Source organism: Amblyomma americanum, chromosome 1 (assembly GCF_052857255.1).
Source record: "Amblyomma americanum isolate KBUSLIRL-KWMA chromosome 1, ASM5285725v1, whole genome shotgun sequence".
Classification (NCBI taxonomy): Eukaryota; Metazoa; Arthropoda; class Arachnida; order Ixodida; family Ixodidae; genus Amblyomma; species Amblyomma americanum.
This window is the reverse complement of record NC_135497.1, coordinates 106,013,756-106,034,582: the sequence shown is the minus strand read 5'-3', so window position 1 is coordinate 106,034,582 and position 20,827 is coordinate 106,013,756. Positions and strand designations below refer to the sequence as shown.

At 44.0% G+C, this 20,827-nt stretch overlaps 1 long non-coding RNA gene across 5 annotated transcripts in view; it reads right to left on the bottom strand.

The window, feature by feature from the left end:
• The window catches only part of LOC144113397 (uncharacterized), a 39,107-nt gene extending 22,865 nt beyond the window's left edge, over positions 1-16,242 (bottom strand). The window contains exons 1-5 of one of the 5 annotated variants that reach the window (XR_013310775.1): positions 16,216-16,242; positions 11,620-11,764; positions 9,925-10,067; positions 7,165-7,351; positions 3,175-3,274 (exon numbers count right to left, since the gene is read on the bottom strand). This is a non-coding gene — a long non-coding RNA (uncharacterized LOC144113397). Of the gene's footprint in view, positions 1-3,174; positions 3,275-7,164; positions 7,352-9,924; positions 10,074-11,619; positions 11,765-16,102 lie in introns of all 5 variants that reach the window. The other 4 variants (XR_013310777.1, XR_013310774.1, XR_013310773.1 and 1 more) reach the window with 4 other exon arrangements.
• Between the last annotated feature and the right edge of the window lie 4,585 nt (positions 16,243-20,827).

Below are 20,827 nucleotides of genomic sequence, written 5' to 3'. Positions count from 1 at the left end.
CGGGAGGTTGCTTGAAAGTGAGTTCGAACAGTCCAGCCGCACACAGGAGCTTGAAGGCAGGGAGCGAAGGAAGCATCCCATCACTTGCGCAGGTGCGAGCGAGATCTGATGCTAGGGGTGATGAAGCCAGGGGTATCGCATCGCAGGAGGCGGTTGATAACCAAGGCACGAGGAATGTAAGCCTTGCCTGTATTTTAAAGGGGAAACGTTTGAGCGTCTGGTCGGAAGAGCTATTCCCGTGTCCACTCAGAGTACCAAATGCATTGGAGGGCAAGGTGACAGTGAATTTTAAGTGCATGGAGCAGAATGGCATAATCACATGGTGTAAACATTCTGAACGGACCCGTATTGTCGTGGTCATCAAAAAGATTGAGCAATTTATTTATGCCTTGATCCACAGAACCCTAACGCAGCATTCGAGAGGCACCACTATCGACTATGATTTACCAGACTCTAAAGAGCTTTTTGCAAACATGAATGGCTCAACTGTGTTCTTAGTCCATGATGCCAAGACTGATGTCCGGCAGCTTACTCTGGATGAAGCATTTTCCCAGCACACAAGTTTGCAACACCATTCAGCTGCTACTGCTTTCTCTGAGTGCCATTTGAACTGATTGTTCTAACAGGCCATTGACAAGGGTTTTTGAAGGCCATACCTCCTCAACAACTTTATGAACAGACAAAAAAGAACTCTTAGCTGTGGTGTTCACATGAGAATGGCTCCACCATTACACTTTTGGCTTGTTTGTAATAACTGAAACAGCCCAACCTCTAACTGGATTACAGATTAAGGACCTAGCAAAAATGTCACCAAAGCAAAGGCTTTTGCTCCAGCTCCAGAGTAACAGCAAAAAGCAGCTGATCGTGGTTAATACAGTCCTTTAACCCAGGAGCCAAAATGGAAACAGGAAACAGTGATCCATGACTTTTGGCCGCAAGGTAGTTCAAGCGTCACCAACCATGCTCGAACAGATTCAAAAAGCAACATGCAGTTCTGCAGGAACAAGATGCACAGATCGCTTCTCTGAAGTTCATTGTGTCTCAAGATCATATTTTCACAACACGTGAATTTTCACGCGACACACCTAGGCATTGTGACATGGAGTTAGCAACCGAGAGTGCTTTTTAGCCAACAATTGACAAGAGAATCACAGCCCACATCTTGCTAATCCAACCAGAAGGAAAACCCTTTACAACTGCTGCTTGATAGAGACCTGCCAGTTCAAACATGGGAAAGGTTAGCAGCTGATTTCTCTCCCTTTGACACCAGAAAGCATTTATATCCTTGCTGTTGACTGCTTTTCAAAGTATGTGGAAGTGAAATGCATGGAAACTACCACAGCAACATCAATCACTTTGCTCCTAAAAGACACCTTCACACATTTTGGAATCTATAATGTGCTTCTCTCAGATAAGGGACCCTTATTTACTCGGAAGCATTCAGAGCATTGTTGCAAGGATGGGACGCTGTTCATGAACCATCATCACCATTGTGCCAAAGTTCCCATGATCAGGTGGGAAAAACAGCGCACATTATTGAAAGTTCAAGATGATCATGTCATACAGTGATGGCAAAGGTTTGCACTTGGTCCACCTCAACTGACAGGCCAACAATGGAACAGGTTCGCCTGCAGAGCTGTTGATGGGCAGTGAACTGAGAACATTCATACTGACACTTACAAGAAACCCCAAAACCATTGTTCTCTACTGATGCTCACCAGAAACCTTTCCGATGCAGACAGAGTGCGCAGCTCAAGCACTGCAATATCCACGCTCACAGATTTTTGACTCTCGTAAAGCACCAGCCTGCTAGGGTGAAGCACAGGAATACTTTGCAAAAAATAGTTGTCACTCAGGTTGGTCCCCAGCCAAGGCATTACTACACAGTGCAAACCAAAAGAGGTGCCATCAATGTGTGTAACCATGTTCACTTCAGGCCACATGCTGAAATGACATGTGATGACAGCCTGTCAGCAGACTACAGTTTGGATAAACTAGGGCCAACTTAAGTGGTACGTGGCAGCAATCTAACCCACAGGCATGAAGAAGCAAGAGATGCTCTATTATCTATATGTCACGCATTATGGATAAAGCATTTGTTACAAAGCAGTATGTAGCGTTTCATTATTAATGCTCCCTTCCTGTCCTACACAGCTGCTAATAGCAATTAACACTGACATGGGCCAGGACAGTGCAGGGTGCCAAGAAGACAGGGCAGCAAAAGAAAAGTCCAAAGATTACACTGATGAATTGAAAGTCTGCTGCTTGCAGTGATGCCAGACCAACGAGCCCCTCAATTCCCTGTCCAATCAAAGATGTCATGCGCAACAACATACAGAACCAAGCGGACAAAGCACTATGCAGGGAGAAGAGGCAGAACAAACTAGCTCAATGTTTTGATGCAGCTCTATACGCTGTGACCGAAGCCTGTGGTTCAAACATTACTGCCAGCCGGCAAAAGAAGATATGTAGTAATGTAAATTTTCAAGAAAGTGCTGCTGAGGTGACTAGCACATGACAATGAGGGTGAAGGAAAATAAACCTCATAAATAACTGAGGAAGCCATTACACAACCAGGGCATGATACTGGAACCTTTGAAATACTCTCCCCAGCATAACAGAAACATGGCATTAGCATTACTGGAGAAAAAGGAAGCCATGAGGACACTCTGGGTCCAGCCTAGGACCTTCCTAGGATCACAGGAGAAGTTAGGCCTGTGTGCTACAGGCGCTACTCACAGTAAATAGGAAGTTTTTGTTCTTCATGTACACCTCCACTAGTTCATTAAGGGTCAATAAGGGTCATTAAGGATCATAAAGATTTACAATTCATGGAGGCAATCATTTCAATCTGTAGCTAGAACACAACAGTAATAGCCCCGAAGACATCACAGAGATTTCACATTAAAAGAGGGGATTGGCATGCATGACTGAAATGTGTGTCACACTATGAGGGCCATTTCAATCAAGCTTAATTTCCAAACAACTTGTTATACAAATAAAAGACCTTGCTTTTTTAACATGACACCTCTCTGTATTTAATGTTTCATTCAGGCAGACAAGTTTAAATGCTTCCCTCGGGTAAATCACTCGTCTGTTTGCATTCAGAGTTTGCAGAGAGGTGGCATCTCATGGCAATTTTTGTTTAGTGATACATTTGGGCACCGTGCTCACCTCATTCAGTCAAAATGAACTGACGGCCTGTTGTTTGTGGTGATGCGAGACCAAAGAAGGAAGTTTTTGCCAAGGCTGCACCGGCAGTGCTATCTCTCATCTGCAAGTATTAAAGATGAAGGATGAACACAGATGATGCAAAATGAAGAATAAAGTGCTTTACTGCAATTGAAAAATGAAAGCAAGCTAACTGAAGTCTGGGGTAAATTCATACAAAAAAATATTTCCTTTATCCGAGATTGGTAAAACAGACAAATATGGATCTTAGAATCAGCCATGTGCTACCCTCCCACTGTGTCCAGATCACTAGGGGACTTTTCTGTTGCCTCCCAAGGCAGAGATAGGCAACTAAAAGCTTCTCTTATAAAGGCAAGCTCCAGCTGATCTAGGGCCTGTCTGTCAAGCTCTTGTTAGGCTTTTTGCTTGTACCGCTTGAACATCAAAGCTGTCAGTGGATGCAAGATGCTGAAAATAAAATTTGACTGCACCACAGAAATGGCTGCTGTGCCATGCTAGCACACTTTGTTTTTCCATTACTGGCATGCAGAGAACAGCCTGCAATAACCACAACACGATCTAAAAATGAAACGCATAAAAACACAGCCACTTCATGAATATGCTCAAGCAGTAAAAGTAAACAGTTAAAGAACCAGCACCCTCACCTTGAGACACGTACTACGAGGGGCCACAGAGGAAGCCCAGACGATGTTGCATATTAGCATTAATGGATAACTGAAGAAATAGTACAAAACCTTAAAGGGGATAGTCTACTGGCAGAAACGAGTATAAAAATTTCGTCATATCCTTGTAGATCTTTCCCTATGATGACAAAAATGAGGGCAGAACCCAGGGTTTTGGCAGGAATTTATAGTTTAAATTGCCAAAGAAAGTCTGGTCAGAGCCGATGATTGCACCATGCTGCGTTAGAACTTCACAGATCTCCATGTAACCTGTCTATGTCTGGTTTGGTTTATGGGGTTTATCGTCCCAAAGCGACTTAGGCAATGAGAGACGCCGTAGTGAAGGGCTCCGGAAATTTCGACCACTGGGGTTCTTTAATGTGCACTGACATCGCACAGCACATGGGCCTCCAGAATTTCGCCTTCATTGAAATTCAACCGCCGCGGCCGGGATCGAACCCACGTCTTTCGAGCCAGCAGCCGAGCGCCATAACCACTCAGCCACTGCTGCGGCTCCTGTCTATGTCACCTGGTGTTTATATACTACACATTATGAATAGAACTGAGTGCAATGAATAGCATTATTTTTGCTCGAAGAAACTTCAGACATCTTAGATTTTTTTTCCCTTTCAACTTGTAATCATTTTTTTTGCACGGTTTACCTATGCTTTCTCATCACCTCTTCTAAAGTCTTCAAAAAGGCTGGCTGCTGCTATGCTGCCAGCATAAGCGTTTGATGGTACGTGTGATAGATACCTCCAGTTTTATTTTATTGATAGTACTTTTAAATAACCTTCAGATTTTTAAATCAACTGCAGATTTGACAAAATCTATGCATCTTGGTTAACCCTTTGAGGTGCTTTGCACATAATAGTGTACAAAACAAACTTGCAACTTTTTCTGCGAGCATGCTGCACCTAGCAGTGATCCCTTTGAGATAAATTTAGCATTCTCCAAGTCACAAATAAGTTGTTTTTTTATGCTGCATTGAGAACGTAGCAGATAATTCACAAAACAGTGAACTGGGTAGCACGTCATGCACCATTTTTATGCAAGCAGATTTTGTTCCCAGTAACAACATCGTCTTTTTCCTCAGGTTTGAGCACAGTGCGCGTCTTCAAAACAGAAAGTGATTCCACAATCCCTCATGAGTTTACTTGACAAATCATGGCAGTTCGAAGTCAATTTTTCCAACAACTGTGACACTTGGTACAAAATTTTGCACATGTCTGTAAAAGTCAATCAGTGGTATACTGCACTGAAAGACTAAAAATTTGTGCTTAGTGAGGTCTGAGTATCCTATTTAGGAGGAAAGACATTTGTTTTCAATGCAAACAGAAAATGGCATCTAAAACGGTTAGTCACGCTCATTATTGCTACTGCCCATCGCGTAGACGGCGCAGTAGTCATGTCCTGGAGTTGCACAGAGTAACAAACTTTAAATCGTGTCCCAGATGTCAGGTATTGAAGACACCATATACCATTGAGGAAACAAGACTACCATATGAAAAATATAGTTTTCAAATTGTTCTCCTGTGTTTCTCAGCACCACAGCCGAATATTCATTTATTTAGGCAAGAAACTTTCTATTGGCAAAAAAAAAAAGCCAAAAAAAGTCAGTAGACTGTCACTTTAACCACTGAGTGGATGAATGAAGAAATAGTGCAACATAGAAAAATCAGATGCAGGACAGGGTTGGCAGAGGGGCTACGTTTTCTGCAACAAAAAATTAATTGCAATCACATGAATGATAATGCAGATGATCAGCAATACCTGATAATAATAATAATAATTGGTTTTTGGGGGAAAGGAAATGGCGCAGTATTTGTCTCATACATCATTGGACACCTGAACGGCGCCGTAAGGGAAGGAATAAAGGAGGGAGTGAAAGAAGAAAGGAAGGAAGAGGTGCCGTAGTGGAGGGCTCCAGAATAATTTCGACCACCTGGGGATCTTTAACGTGCACTGACATCATACAGCACACGGGCGCCTTAGCATTTTTCCTCCATAAAAACGCAGCCGCCGCGGTCGGGTTCGAACCCGCGAACTCCGGATCAATAGCCGAGCGCCCTAACCACTGCGCCACTGCGGCGGGTGAATACCTGATCCAACTTGTGGTTTTGCAATTGTTGCACTTGCTATGAATGTTGCTGCCCTGCATGAGTGTGTAACATTTGTGTTTCTGCTTTGGGAGGGTTGCAGAGTGTGCTTTATGGTGTGAGAAATGTGATGGTATGGGCTTTAGCATCTAGCCATGCAGTGAATTTGTGAACGGCGTCCAGAGAGCGTTCATCCACTGTTCAACCTAGCGCACATTTTCGGCTCTGGCCCACATACGTGCAACATTCAGAGCTCAACACTCTGTTTTATAAGCGTTCCAAGGTCCTCTTGCAACGCAACTGGTGTTCCACACCACCCCTGGCAGCTTTTCCATAACTGCAGCGGCCACTACCGCAGTGACATGCAGGATGCCACACCATCCAGTTATTTTAGAATGTTTTCACGAGAGGCTTTTCAGTGTATTTGGCAGTGCCTTTTTCTGACCCCATTCCCCATGTGACGAAAACGAAGTTAGTACGAGGCACAAGGCAAGGGCTATATGCACAGGGTGGTCACATGCATATATATGCAGGTGCTTGGTGCTCATGACGACGGTTGGCATTATGGCCAGGAACCTCCGCTTTAATAGCTGGTGCTGTAAAAGAATGTCTTCCTCCTCCCTACCTCCTCTCCATGTGTGGGATAGCCAGCCAGGCATTATGCCAGGTGAACCTATCTGCCTTCCCTTACTATATCTCTGTTAGAATTAGCTTAGAGTACTTGAGGCTGCACGCACTTGTTCTCATGATAACCAACATTATGACTGTAAGGTTGATAACTGCTTTCATGAAATCAGAAGAGCAATTACTAAAAGGTGCTTCAGATAGAGCTTTTGTCAAAAGTCTTCAAGCCACACAGTTTACTTATCAGTCATGTACAGAAGCATACATGATACCAGCCATGTTTTAAACCTCTGTAGGGTGAGAACCCTCATCCTCACCTTTCAAAACCTTTTGGTCTTCAGGCGTGCTGTAGTGACCCACTATACAGTTCAAAAGTAAACCATGTGGCCTCAAGACTTTTGACCAGCATTGTGCATGTAGTCAAGTATCTAAGTATCTAAGCCTCATGCCTGGCCAAGCAGCACAACGTTTGACCCTGATGTTGCTAACACGTCTATGCCATATTTAAAGGGGGAGGATCAGCAACAGCTTGATACATGAGAGACTGGATGAAAAACATTTTCAAAGTAGCTAGGAATGAAGCTCACCAACAATGTAAGAGCAGATGGCATCATAGTTCACAGTTGGCAAGCCCCACTTTTTTTGCTGTAGAGCTCATAAGACACACACACTCATCAGTGTCCTCTGCACTGCATGTTCCAAGTCCCAAGTCATGCCCAAGCCATGCCCACTGCAAGCCATGTCCACTGCAAGCCATGTCCCAAGTAGGATATCCTGCATAAAAGGAACGTGCAAAAGGATATTAGTTATATTGCTGTGCATGCCATTTGCTCTCTCACTAGTGAATGAAAGGAAATGAAAAAAGCATCGACACCCAGCACAAAAAGCAACCAACCATATAAAAGCTGTGTGAAGGACCATAAACTTGCACTCTAAACGCCCATAATATGTGAAAATAAAGCTCCAGCAAGTATTACAGGCGTGTACCTACTAGACTGCAAGCTGACTGAAAACAGACTGCCAGGCTAAAAGAAGTATGAAAGACAAGGGTAACACGGCTGCTTCTTGCAGTGGGCACTTTACTTCTTTAGTTCACTGCTGAGTACTCTCCTCTTGCATCTTCTTTCCACTGGCCCCTGTTGTTCTCTCTCCTGCCTTTTTAATAAATTATCTCATATAATTATAATATATAATTACCCAATTATTCCACAAATTAAAGATATATGAAAAAAACATCCTCTATGCTCCTTAGTTTCGGTGACTGTTGGCTTCTTTCCACTAGCCCCTTCAGTGTTAGCCATGAACCAGATGACCCAGCAGTTCGCTTTACTGGCCTTCTTGGCCGCACTTCATACGCTCTCCCCACCACAGGTATAGCATGCAGGCTGCTTCTAGAGTACCGTAATGGAGTGCAACCCAGCGCAAAGGTAGCAGCTTTGAGAGCAGGTCCTAACAGCAGAAGGAACATACAAATTAAGGGAACCAGTAGGAATTAAGCAAATCAGTTGTGTAGAAGCATTCATAGACATGACTTCAGGGTTGGTCAAATGTTAAGGGGAATTCCCTCAGCTTATAATAAGGGAGTAATTACTCATTAGCATCCAACCAAGTGTAGCTATATGGCTACAAAGAAAAGATATACAGCTTTCACAGAAACTTGATAGTTGAAGAAAAACTTGTCCTGGCCCTGGTTTAAGCCCGGGACCACTGCGTCTCTGAGGCAGTCGCTCTACCAACTAACTGGATCAACCAGGACGGCTAGCAGCTGATCAACAACAAGTCCTCCCTTATTACAAATCTACTCCAGCTTTGGGAATTCCCCTAAACATTGGACCAACGTTCATACAGTGTACTATGCATATAGTGTTCGTATACCAGTGTTGGTGCAACATTTAAGAAAATTACCCAAGGCGGAGTAGCCAGACAAATATTTCTATATTTCTTCAACTACGAATTTTCGGTGAAATCTGTATAGCTTTACTTTGTATGCTTGTGCATGGGCGGAGACTGATGAGTATTTCTCGCTTATTAAAAATCTTCTAAATCTGGTGGGTGCAAATCAGTACAGCTTTTTTGTACAACACATCAAGAAAGAAATGTCACGACAGCTCAGACAGAAAACACATATATAGAGTTGGACGTCACTTCATACCATATGCCACAAGAATCTCTTGTGATCAATGGACCTTGAAGTGCTTAAAGAGCTCTTGCAAACTTTAGGGGAGGTGAGATTCCTCCGCATGATTTCCTAACACACTTATTATGTACCAACAACATTAAAAGCAATTAAGCAGTGCTTTCCATTGTGCTATGTGGGTTAACACTTGGAATAGCTAATAAGCCGCACAAGCTTTGGCAAACACACTAAGCAGAATTTAGAAAAGACGAAACTTTTATCTATGCATGTCTTCCTTTTTTTCCAAAGTGTGCCCCTCATCTCTTTAAGCTTCTACAGCACAGAAACAGCCTACAATCAAGAATAATGCTCACCACACATTCAAAAACAGTGCTTGATCTTTTCATTCACATGTCCACTCACACAACAAACAGTGGAATATAAAAGAAAGTTTAGCAGAATTACCCTCATCCAGAGGACAAGGGCAAGCAAGCCAAACACCACACTCCATTAATTTACCTGTTGTGACTAAAATCCAGACACAAGCTAGTGGAGCCAGTATTGTCTGCAACAATACATAATGCCTGCAAACTGTAAGAGGCACCCCTTATTAACATTCAGAGGCTCTACAGGGTTGACTTTTTTCTGTCAGTGCAATAAATGCAGATGAAAGAGGTGCATATCGAAGAACATTTGAACATCTGCACAGACCGCTCCAATTTGCTCCAAAGTTCACACACACACTGCTCTCTGGATGCTGTCGAAGTTACATATCAGCCATTTCAGTTCATATTTTACATAGCACTTACAAATAACAGACAAAATAATTCATCACTCTTCACAATGCAAAGTCCACTTTCATACCTCAAGGTCAAGCATTTTGCAGAAAATGGAACTGCAGGAAGAAATATCAAATGCTCCCAATCCAAATACTGTGCAAAGCACTGTTGATATACTTTGTAGTAGGCAAAAGAGTGATGCAAATGAGTTGCAGCAACTTTTTGCAGACGTAGGCATGTGCAATAGAGAAGGTACTGAAAACAACGATAGGTTTCATAGGGCATACACTTCAATGTTGTCAGTAATGTTGGCATCGGGACAGGGTAGTGCTTGCGCCTTCAAACTTAAATTACTGAGGACTCCTGTCTAGATCTTGTGTTTCAGCAACAATTTCATGACTGATTCACTACACGCACCAAACCTAAAGGAGTTTGATCCAAAGATGACATACTCTGCTCAGAGCCCCAAACCAGCAGGTCCCAACACCTAGCAGCAACGTTGCACAGAACAGCCAGTGGGGCCAAAATCACGGGGGTGTCTGTCATGACAGATGTGGCTCAGCAGATAGGCAGTTCCTTTGTGACTCTGTGAAACCTGCAACTGCTTTCAGGTCAGCGCAATAATAATAAAAATACCCAGGCTTTTTGCTCTTTCTCAGGACAAAAAAGTGACAGTGACTAAGGCACAACTCCTCCACACAAGGGCAGCCATTCTTTTCTTAGCATACCCAAACAATACCATCCTTGACCAACAAGTAAAATGGGGAATTTCTGACTGCAACATAATACAAAGTCAACAACGGCCACCATAAACTCACGAGGCAGTCCCTCATAAAACAATAGCTGTCAAAGTTCTAATGCTGGTAACAAGCCTAGGCCTTGCGTTATAAAACACAGACTCCCATTCTGCACACACAGCAGTCACGTCTACAGGAGATAAGACTACATTACACAACACTTTCTACAGAGAAAAAATCTGCAGCAAAGAAAAAAATGCCTTAAGCTTTGCTTTAAAGACTGGCTTGCACAGTTCTCGCAACAGCACGACAGCATGTGAAAAAATGCAAAGGACATAATACATATCTTCAAATCCAGTGCAACATACCAAAACACTTGGGTATCTGCTTTGTGATGTAATATGCATGAATCAAACATGAAGCAGTATTTTGCACATGAAATCATTCAAACAAGATGCGTCACAGAAATCGAACAGTGCACTAACCAAGTAAATACAAAAACTAGCATGCACAGAAAATCAGGCTTTGTCTTAGCAAATCTTCAGAAACCAATATACTAATAGCCCGACACCACAAGCATAAGCTATGATGTCAAGCAAGCCACCAAAACTAGCTAAGCTAGCTGCGGTTATCACATACTGAGTCAAAGAAGATTATAGAGCGGAGAAGTTTCCAGCCTTGCAGGTTCTTGCACGGCCCTAAAACACTACACTGCAGTTCATCCAAATCTGAGTCTACATCAGCCTCATGACATAGACACGCAGTGCTAAGGGGAAGACAGCCACAGCCACTCTGTCACCACATGATTTATGATTATGTAATTTCTTTACCCTTTTCCAGGTGAAAGCAGCGATGATTTCTTTTTTTATGTATTCATCAACTTCAGTTACTCAAGGAATTGTACAGTACTTATGCACCCCCTAAAAATTCCCATACAGTATAACGTCACATCCACAGTAACGGGTCGCCATTTAAATCAGCCATTCGATGACTTCACCATCCATAAAACGTCAGCAACCACATGCACTTTATTACAACAAATTTATTAGTCACTGAGTCAGCATTAGATCCATGACCCTAGCTAATGGGTGGTTGGTTGCGTCCTTTACCAATCCCCACAGAGCAAAAACCCTATATCAGCCTCTCATGTGATGCTGCAGCCCTCAATGCCCCAGTACAAAGGAAGCTACTGTCACAAGCTCTAAAGAAAGTTATTCCCCTCAGTAGGTTGTGCCATGGGCTTGGAATAACATCATGCAGCACAGAGCGCAGTCGAGTTGAGCAGGCAGGCCTTCCCTCGCTATTGTATGCAGTTAATGAATGGGCAAAACAGACTGCCATTATGCTAGAGGAAAATCAGCTCTTAAACGACACTTCAGCACGAGTCTTGATTGTTCCCTAGAAACATACCAGTAGTACACATGGCAGGAAGCTAGGAGAAACTGCTGGAGCTAGCTGCTGCTGTAGACACACCGCAGCAACTGCAGCACAAAGGGGGCAAACCATGGCCAGCACTGGAACATAAAGACAGCATGGCTCCCAACCAGCGCTCATCCTGTAAATGCAATCCCCACGACTGTCTGTATTTCAGCTCCACCAAGCAAGTCAGCCTCAATAAATTACTGGACCTATTTTTTGTCGCCCTACATGTCAAAGTATTGTCATTACCTATATGGTCCACACTATTACACATAAAGTACAAAAATTCAACAGCAAAATATATGCCCTACCTGAAATGGCACTGAGCTTCATACATAAGTGGTGCTGCACAAAGTTTGATCTTGTTTCACACAGAATTAATTGTTTAGTTTGGTTTATTGGGTTTAACGTCCCAAAGTGACTCAGGCTATGAGGGACACCGAAGTGGAGGGCTCCAATTTCTACCACCTTGGGTACTTTAACACATGGGCCTCTAGCATTTTGCCTCCACTGAAATGCGCTCACCGCAGCCGAGATCGAACCCGCGTCCTTCGGGTCAGCAGCAGAGCACTATAACCACTAAGCCACCGCTGCGGCTCGTACAGTAATGACTATAATCAAATAATAAAACTAAGGAATCATAACAGATATACAGAGCTAAATAAAGTTAAAGGTGACTCTATACCACACCGATCAATCTGCTACCAAGGCAACAAGCCTCTGTAGTAGTGCACAGAAAGCTGCAGTGCCTATTGTCAAGATAGTACACAATAAAAATAATAAAAACAGAAAAAAAAACAGTTACAGTGTTGCTACAAAAGAAAAGTTTCAGGGGAAACCTCATTATGGAGTAGCTTTCAATGAGGGAGTAGTAATTCATTAGTGTCCACATGAGTGCAGCCATGCAGGCATAAATGCAAGCTATACAGCTTTCCCAGAAGTTTTGGAGTTCAAGGAAAATTCGTCCTAGTCCAGGGATTGAACCCAGAACCACCGCCTATTGGGTGCAGTTGCCCTACCAACTAAGGTGACCAAGACCATCTAGCCGATTGCCGTCCTAGTTAGCTTAGTTGGTAGAGTGACTACCCCAATAGGCAGTGGTCCCAGACTTTATCCATGGACCAGGATGAATTTTTCTTCAACTGCAAGTCTTCAGAGAAAGCTGTATAGCTTTTTTTTGTAACCTTATGGCTGTGCTCAGGTAGATGCTAATCAGTAATTATTCCCCAATTGAAAACTACTCCACCTTTAAGGTTTCCTCTAAATGGATTGCATAACACTACTTCTGCTTTGAGCTGCCAATCAATCCAATCTCACCCTACCATATCTGCTGGCCGTCCTCGTTACCTTAGATGGTAGTGTGCCTGCCCACGATAAGCGGTAGTCCCGAGTTCGATCCTTTGACCAGAACGAATTTTTCTTCAACTGCAAAGCTTCTGAGAAAGCTGTATAGTTTTTTTTTGTAGATGTATGGCTGCACTCAGGTGGACACTAATGAATAATTGCTCCAAATGAAAAGAAAGTTTCTCCAAAGAAACTTTAAGCACAATAATAATTTGAAGCTGGAACGTCAAAGAACTGAATATGTATCTTGGGCAAATGCCCCACAGCAAGCACATGTTTAAATTGCTGGGCTCAATATTCAAAGCTCAAAAGTAGTGGCCACGCTCACTGTAATTTGTGAAAATACTAATAACTTAATTTTTCACATTCATTTCATTATTTCTATCATATTCAGGAGGTTTTATGTGGGAAAAAGATTATCACAAAAGTTAAAAAGTGTTCATTTCGTGGTCTAAACCCAACTGTCAGGTGTTCAAGTAAGACTCAGACATTGGAAGCATGTCAATTTTGTGGACAGTCACACCAACGTGAATAGTTAGTCAAAAAAACGGTAGGGTTTTAACGTAGTTAAACCGAGCAGATGTGTGAAAAGCATGTACTTAGCCTGATCGGCTCATGGTTTTGCTTTGCTGGAAAGTGGGCACATCTGGCAACGATATTAGACTCAAGTTAAGCTGATCTGTTCACGCCGCAGATGGAAAATGATGACAATGGTGTGCAATGCACAGTGCGAGAGTGTGCGACAGTCTAACACGAGGCACATGATCGGCTCCAGCGGTAGCATAGTGCTCTCATGCAGTAGCCAGCGAAGCTGATCTGTTCGCGCTACTGTGGGTTTGAATCCCAGTTGTGGCAACATTTGTTCCACTTATTTATTTGTTCAAGGTCAAGGCCTCAGCGATGGCCTGGCTTTTGCAGCTTTGGTCATGAAGTATAGCTTTCGCCCTAAAACCTAGTGCCAACAAAGATGAACACATCAGTGAAGCTGATCAACAGTAGCAAGTTAAAGTAGCTTACAATCTAGTATTCTAGTTTCATTCAGCCACCAAACAATAGTTACACAAGGCGACAATAGGCACAAAGGTTTGAGGTTCATGTATCTTTTGGCAAGCTCTAGCAATATATTTTTTTCTGGAAACAAAAGATCCTCCATCACCTTTCATTTTTAACATTCTATTGAGAAAGTTAAATGTCGACTCAGTTTGATGCACTACTCATTCGATGGGAACAGCGTGCCATTCAACCATTTGGTAATCATTCCACTATAACTCATGAACACCATATCATGAACGATTACTAAAAATTAATGCTGATTACGAAAGTGGTAATGTGGATTATGAGCACTAGCTGTGGAGACAGAATCACATTTCAATCCCATTATTCATCAAGGATACCACTCGTGCAGACTTTAGGCTCTCCTCAGAGTTTCTTGCTATCGGTGCATGCGAATTCAGCAAAAGCCAGCGAGCAGAGACTGAAGATAACAGTAGAAGAGCTATGTTCTGCAGAAGTTGCGAACCTCTTATTTCAACGCCCCTACCTCCTCCCAACCCTCAATCCCTCATACATGTGCCTGGCCATGTGTACTATTACATTTTCGAAGTAAATTGGTTTTTGAGGAAAGGAAGGCGCAGTAACTGTCTCATTTCACTGTGAACACTTCACCTGCGCCGTGGGGGAAGGGAGGAAGCTTGGAATGAAAGAACAAAGAGAGAAAAAGGTGCCATAGCGAAGGGCTCTGGAATACTTTCAACCACCCAGGGATCTCTAACATGCAATGACATCCCACAGCACATGGACGCCTTTAAGGGCTGAAGGGAGCGAAAGAAGAAAGGAAGAGGCGCCAGCCACGGACTGCACTGCACAGTCTGCTACACTTTCATGTGGTGCAAGGCAGTCATTACGGGCGTTCCCTGTTCAATGTTTTGAAATTCAATATAGCGCACCTTTTTTTAGAGCGCTAACTCCAAGGATAAAGGTTCCCGGGAAGGACGTAGTAGCACTACAGCTGTTAAAGGGGATGATTATAGCGCTGGCTGCGCAACTGCTAATTCTTCACTAACCCTGATTCCTCAAGAGGTAGCATGCATTAATAATCTAAACTCTCTCTCTCTCACTCGCACCTGCATGGTGGCGGTGACTTCGATGAGCAGGGCACTTGTTATCAAGCCCTACGGCTCACTGCTGCGATTCTGGTCATCACAAGGGCAATGGCTTTCGTGGGGGTTCGTTAGCCAAAAGTGCGGGGACTGTTTTATGGCTTTCATTCCCGCCTTTCAGCCATTTCTAGCGTTTCTCCTTTTCCTCTGAACCCTAGCTGTGGCGTATGCGCAGTTCCTTCAGATCTGTTTGCATTTCAACACGGGCGCAGCACCGTAGAAAGCTTGTGGGCCACCATCCTTCGCATTCGCCGCGGACACTTCCTGGCTACAAAAACTTACGTCTTTCACAAGAACATTTGGCCTAGCGGTTATCGCTATAGAAGGAGGCATTCTGTAGCGAAACTTCAAAACGCTGGACAGACAGTGACACTGGTTTATGCATACTTTTCCGTAAGAAGCAGCAGAATATTGCAACAAAAGTATTACAAAGGAAAGAGGATAAAAGTATAACAGACAAACAAAAGGCGAGGCTCTACATCAGCTTGCAATTTCACATCGTTTTGCGACATCCGCACACACAGCGCAATAAAGGTACCGATGAACGTCATCCTCCTACATTCTTATGTAATTAGTCGTAGTTAACATGGAAGGCATGGAAGCATGGCACGAAAGAAAGGACAGCACTATAGTTCCAAATGAGAGAACACAGTCCTATTTAGGCAATTCATGCTTTGAATAAGTTTTCCGCACACAGTAAGTTCCCAATGAGAAAGCACAGGCCTATTTAGGCAATATACCACCTTGGAATAAGTTTTGCACACAGAGTAAACTGCAGAGATAGCATCAAGGATCGGGTTTCACTTGAATGGTGGCGGTCAAGTCTTCACTGCTGTCACTCATCCCGAGATCTCGTAGTGCAGCCAGTACAACTCACTCTCGGCCCCACGGTAAACAAAAACATCCGCGCACTTTTAAAATAAGACTATACAACAACAGTTCCAAGCTGCCATGACGGGAACAGCACAGACCATTAGGAGAGGAGCTAGCTCTGAAACACTTGGCGCTTGCGAGCGGTTTGCGATTGAGAGCGCTCCGTAATTGCGGTCAAAAATATAGGAGGCTATGTCCCAACCAATCGTACCAAAACGGCTCCCGCGGGCTTCGGCTTGGACCCTTTACGGCCCCTCTCGTTTAATGGGTGAGAGAGAGCATCATGGGAAAGTCGACTGCTACCGCTACTTTCGGTTTCGGGTGTTTCGGGGTTCCCGCGGTGGCTCAGTGGTTAAGGCGCTCGTCTACTGAGCCGGAGTACCAGGGTTCGAACCCGACCGCAGCGGCCGCGTTTCGAAGGAGGCGAAGCGCAAAAGACGCAGGTGTGCAGTGCGATGTCAATGCACGTTAACGATCCCCAGGTGGCCGAAAAACCTGAGACCTCCACTACGGCAACTCTTTCTCCTTTCAATCCCTCCCTTATCCCTTCCTTCACGGCGCGGTTCAGGTGTTCACTGAGATATATGAAACAGCTAGTGCGTCATTGCCTTTCCTCAAAGCCAATTTTAATTTTTTTTCTGGGGTTCAGGTTCCAACTTTCTGCCCCTGCTCACTGCTTCATGGAAGTCGCTGTTTTAATATCGCCTGTTATACTAATTTATTGGTACTACATCATCGCTGATTATACTGCATGGCTGCAGTGGTGGTGGTAAAAACTTTATTTTCATCAAAATTCATTGAAAGGCGCCCTTTTATAGATTGAGTGGGGTCTCCATGGCGCTTTTTCTTTTCCTGCTTCACTGCTGGTCGCGTGATGTGGCCAGGAGCCCTTGGCGCTCGGCGACTTCCAAAGCTCGGCTCACGGCCCGGAATTGGCTCTTCGGGTTGGAGCTGAGGACCGCAACCTCCCACTCTTCGCGGTTCGAGAGCTGCAGGTCCATCGGCAGTGTGTCCCGTGGACATTCATGCAGCATATGAGCTAAGTCGGCACTATCTTGACCACATAGCTTACACTGGGGCGAGAATACTCCCGGATACATAATGGAGTTCTTATAAGGGTTGCGGAAAGTGTTTGTCTGGAGTTGCCTTCAGGCCACCTGCTGAGGTTTGGTCAAAGACTTATGGGGGGGGGGGGGTATTAAATTTAAGTCTATTATTACGATAGAGCACAGTTATGTCGTGATACGTGACCATACGCTCCCTGGCCGACCTCAGGTTTGAGCAGGCCACAGCCAGGTTGACGAATCCTCGGGCAAAATCGTGGGCTGCTTCCAGGGCCGCATCAAGAAAAATGGGGGCCCTGGGCTAATGCGCATGCAGACCCCCTTTCCCTATACTGACACCACCCCCCCCCCCCCCCCCCTTCGTCTGCTACGCTACTGGAAATATGCCATGTTCCATTTTAATTCCATCAAATTAAAAAGAACGAAGTGCGATGAACGAGATTATTATTATTATTATTGTTATTATTATAAGGAAAAGAACAAAACTTGCTTGAAACGCGTGCTGTTGTAAACACCAACACATATGTTCACTTTGTGATTAATCTGCATTCTGTTTTCCGAAAAAGCTAGGCTTTAAGGAAAAGTTTAGTGCACTCAAGACGAACAAGAACGTAGAAAAGACAACACAGCTCAGATGTCGGTCCTTCTGAAGCTAGGCTTTGCTTGCATCACTAAGTTTAATCCCGTGAGGAGACGCATGGTTGTATCCAAAGCATTCTTTATTAAAATTCAAGCATCAGACTGCAGTAATCGTTATAGTGCACGTTCATCTATAAATATGCAATAGATATATACAATACTTAAGGCAATACAAACACCATAAAAATGCACTAGAATATAGATGAAAAATACCAACTGTAATGACAAAACATTATTTGAAAATATTTTCGTTAGAGGTAAGACAAGCAAGGACGAATCCAAATAAACGTCGGCACTATAAAAACAAAATGCAGTTCTTTATAAGCACGCTAAATATCACAAGAAGAACAAACAAGAGACGAACAACGAAGATTTGCATATCTTGAATTACACTGCTCAGCGTTTCATTGGCAACGTGGAGGCTGGGAGGCGACGCAACGAACTTATTGGAACTATTCATGTATAGCGCAAACAGTCCTCTTTAAAGTGGCATCTTTCGCGCCTTCGCTTTGGCGAAAACATATATAGTCTGTTCGAAGGATAGATCGCGGAGGAGGTCAATTTCAATGGACATGATAGCAAGCGAGTTCACCTTGTCGTCAAGGAGGCTTGAACGAAGGCGATTTTTTATCAGCGACAACTTGGAAATAAATCGTCCGGTCTCACAGTTTGCCACGGGTATGCTTAAGTACATTCGCAAAACAATAGAATTAAGGTTCGGAAACACATCAATAAGCTTTTTTTCGTGCAGCAACTTCATTATTCCCAGGGGGCTCGTGGCCTGGCACACAGAGTTGTGCAGAAAGTTCGCAAACTGAACGATTTCAGCGGAAAATGCTGACTCCAAATCATTTTTGTAGGTTTTCACCAACATCTCAGCCTGCTGTGCCAGAGAGGCCTCGCTCCCAACTTCTGTCAGCAATTTTAAGAATCCAAACCTTTCGCAGAGTTCAGTGTAGGCAGCCTTTCGCACTCGCAAAGCAGAGCCTAGACTGTCAATTACAACATTGTAGGTCTCTACGATAAACTTTTTTCTACCTTGTAGCGCACTATCGCTTTTTCCGTCCGGGTGCTTACCCAAAACGATGCGTTTGCCCTCATCCTGATAACATAGATTGGTACTTAGCGTGCGTGCTCTCTCTTCGAAGGTATCAAAGAGAGGTCGCAAAAAATTAACGAAGCCTTCTAGAGAGCTCTACAGGTCTACGGCAGTTGAAATGCTTAGGCCTGGTTTTTGAAGTGCTACGCTTGTTTTGTCAAAGCGCTCCAAGATTTCACTCCAGAAAATCGCCATGAATGCAGTCTCTAGTTTTGTCATTTTCTTGGAGAGAGTGCGCTTCGCTCCTAGTGTCACCGTTTTCTTCCTCGTTCTTTGATATGGCTTCAAGGCAACACAAGACTGCATCAAATTTTTTCAGAATGTCTTTGCATGATTCAGCGTGTCTTGACCACCTGGTCTCAGAGAGATTTTTCAAAACAAGCTGCTGGCCAGTTCCGCCCATGCTGCATGTCCAAAAGATACCTCCATCGCTTAGGTGAGGCAGCAAAGAACACATACAGTCTTTGAATTACAGTGAAAATTTTGACTGCCTCAAAGCAACTGTCAACGCTACACGCACCAAGTTCAGTGAATGACCAGCACACGGGACGTAGACTGCCAATTCGTTCAGGTGTTTGATTTAAGCGTGCAGTCATTTGTATTTTCCTGACATATTACTCACATTATCATAAGCTTGGCCCCTACAATCACCAATTGAGATGTCATTGGTCGTGAAGAGGGACATCACGGTATCGAAAAGATAAAAGCCGGTATGCGATTCGATTGGAACAAATCCAAGAAAGCGTTCGTACACTTTCCCATTTAAATAGTATCGTAAAACAACTGACAGCTGATCAACGTGAGTAAGGCCTGGAGTCGAATCAACAAGAGAAGTATTTTGCGCGTTTGACTTCTTCAACGAGACGTTCATTGACAGCCTTTGCCATATGCTCGATAAATTCATCATAAATGGTTTTTGACAGATACGATGGGTGACCTTTTCCTTTGTTCCCGTAGTGTTTGATGTGCTCCTCTAGAAAGGGATCAAACTTGGCAATGGCCTCAAGCACTGCCATATAATTGCCATTTCTAGGTGAACCAAAAATCTCCTCACTGCCCCTAAACGCTAGGTTGCGTTCAGCTAGAAGCTTAACTACAACGTCTACGCGCTTCAACACCTCTGTCCAGTAAGCGGTCTCAGTGACAAGATGCTTAACCAGCTCCTTGTCAGTTGTGCTGCTCGAGTTAGAGCGGGCGAGCCATGCTGTCACGCAGTTCCGGTGCTCGACGCAATTTTCTTGCGCGCAAACCTTTTCTTCTGCTCTTTTCCAATCAGAAAAGCCGTGCGTGGTGAAAGCACTAAGGTTTCTTGAAATCGAAAGTAGTGTGCACGTGAAACAGTAAACGGAACGTTTGGACTCCGAGTACATTAACCAGTGTCGCTCGTACGCCTCCCCATTTACAGCCTTTCGCACGAAAAGATGAGGTGACACATAGCGTTTCTGAATTTTGTATTGCCTCTCTGAAGACGGAAAATTTTCTGCCTGATTTTAAACATACAATGGGCCTTTCTCAGGGCATACACTCCGAAAGCTGTCAGTAATAACGTCCGGCCACTTAGCAGGGTCACTTCGGAGAATCTCGCAATGTACCTCTTTCTGCCGGGGTGTCTGTACTTCTCTGTTGCCGCAACGAGAAGCCGTCTCATTCGTCCTCTAGAGGCACACTTTGTGGGAGGGAACATGATTATTTGAAGCCAAACTAACAGGAAACAAGTGAGTCGGTTCTTGGAGTGTTGTTTCCTGGCGCTCGTCAGTAGAAGGAGGCTCATCCGGGAGGTTTGGCATCTCTTGATCAGCAATAGTAGAAATAGGGCGTGGCGGACCGGACACCTGGAGCTCTGTGGCAGTGGCCCGGCCGAGTAGCATAGACGCTGCTGACTCGGGAACAGGACAGTGCTCGGTTAGCGTCGGTTGCTCAGAAATATGGACGACCGAGGCGTTTTCACAGGATCCAGACAACCTTGATGAGTCAAACCTTGCTTCCTGTCAGGAAACCGTGGTGATGGAGTTGGCAAGTCC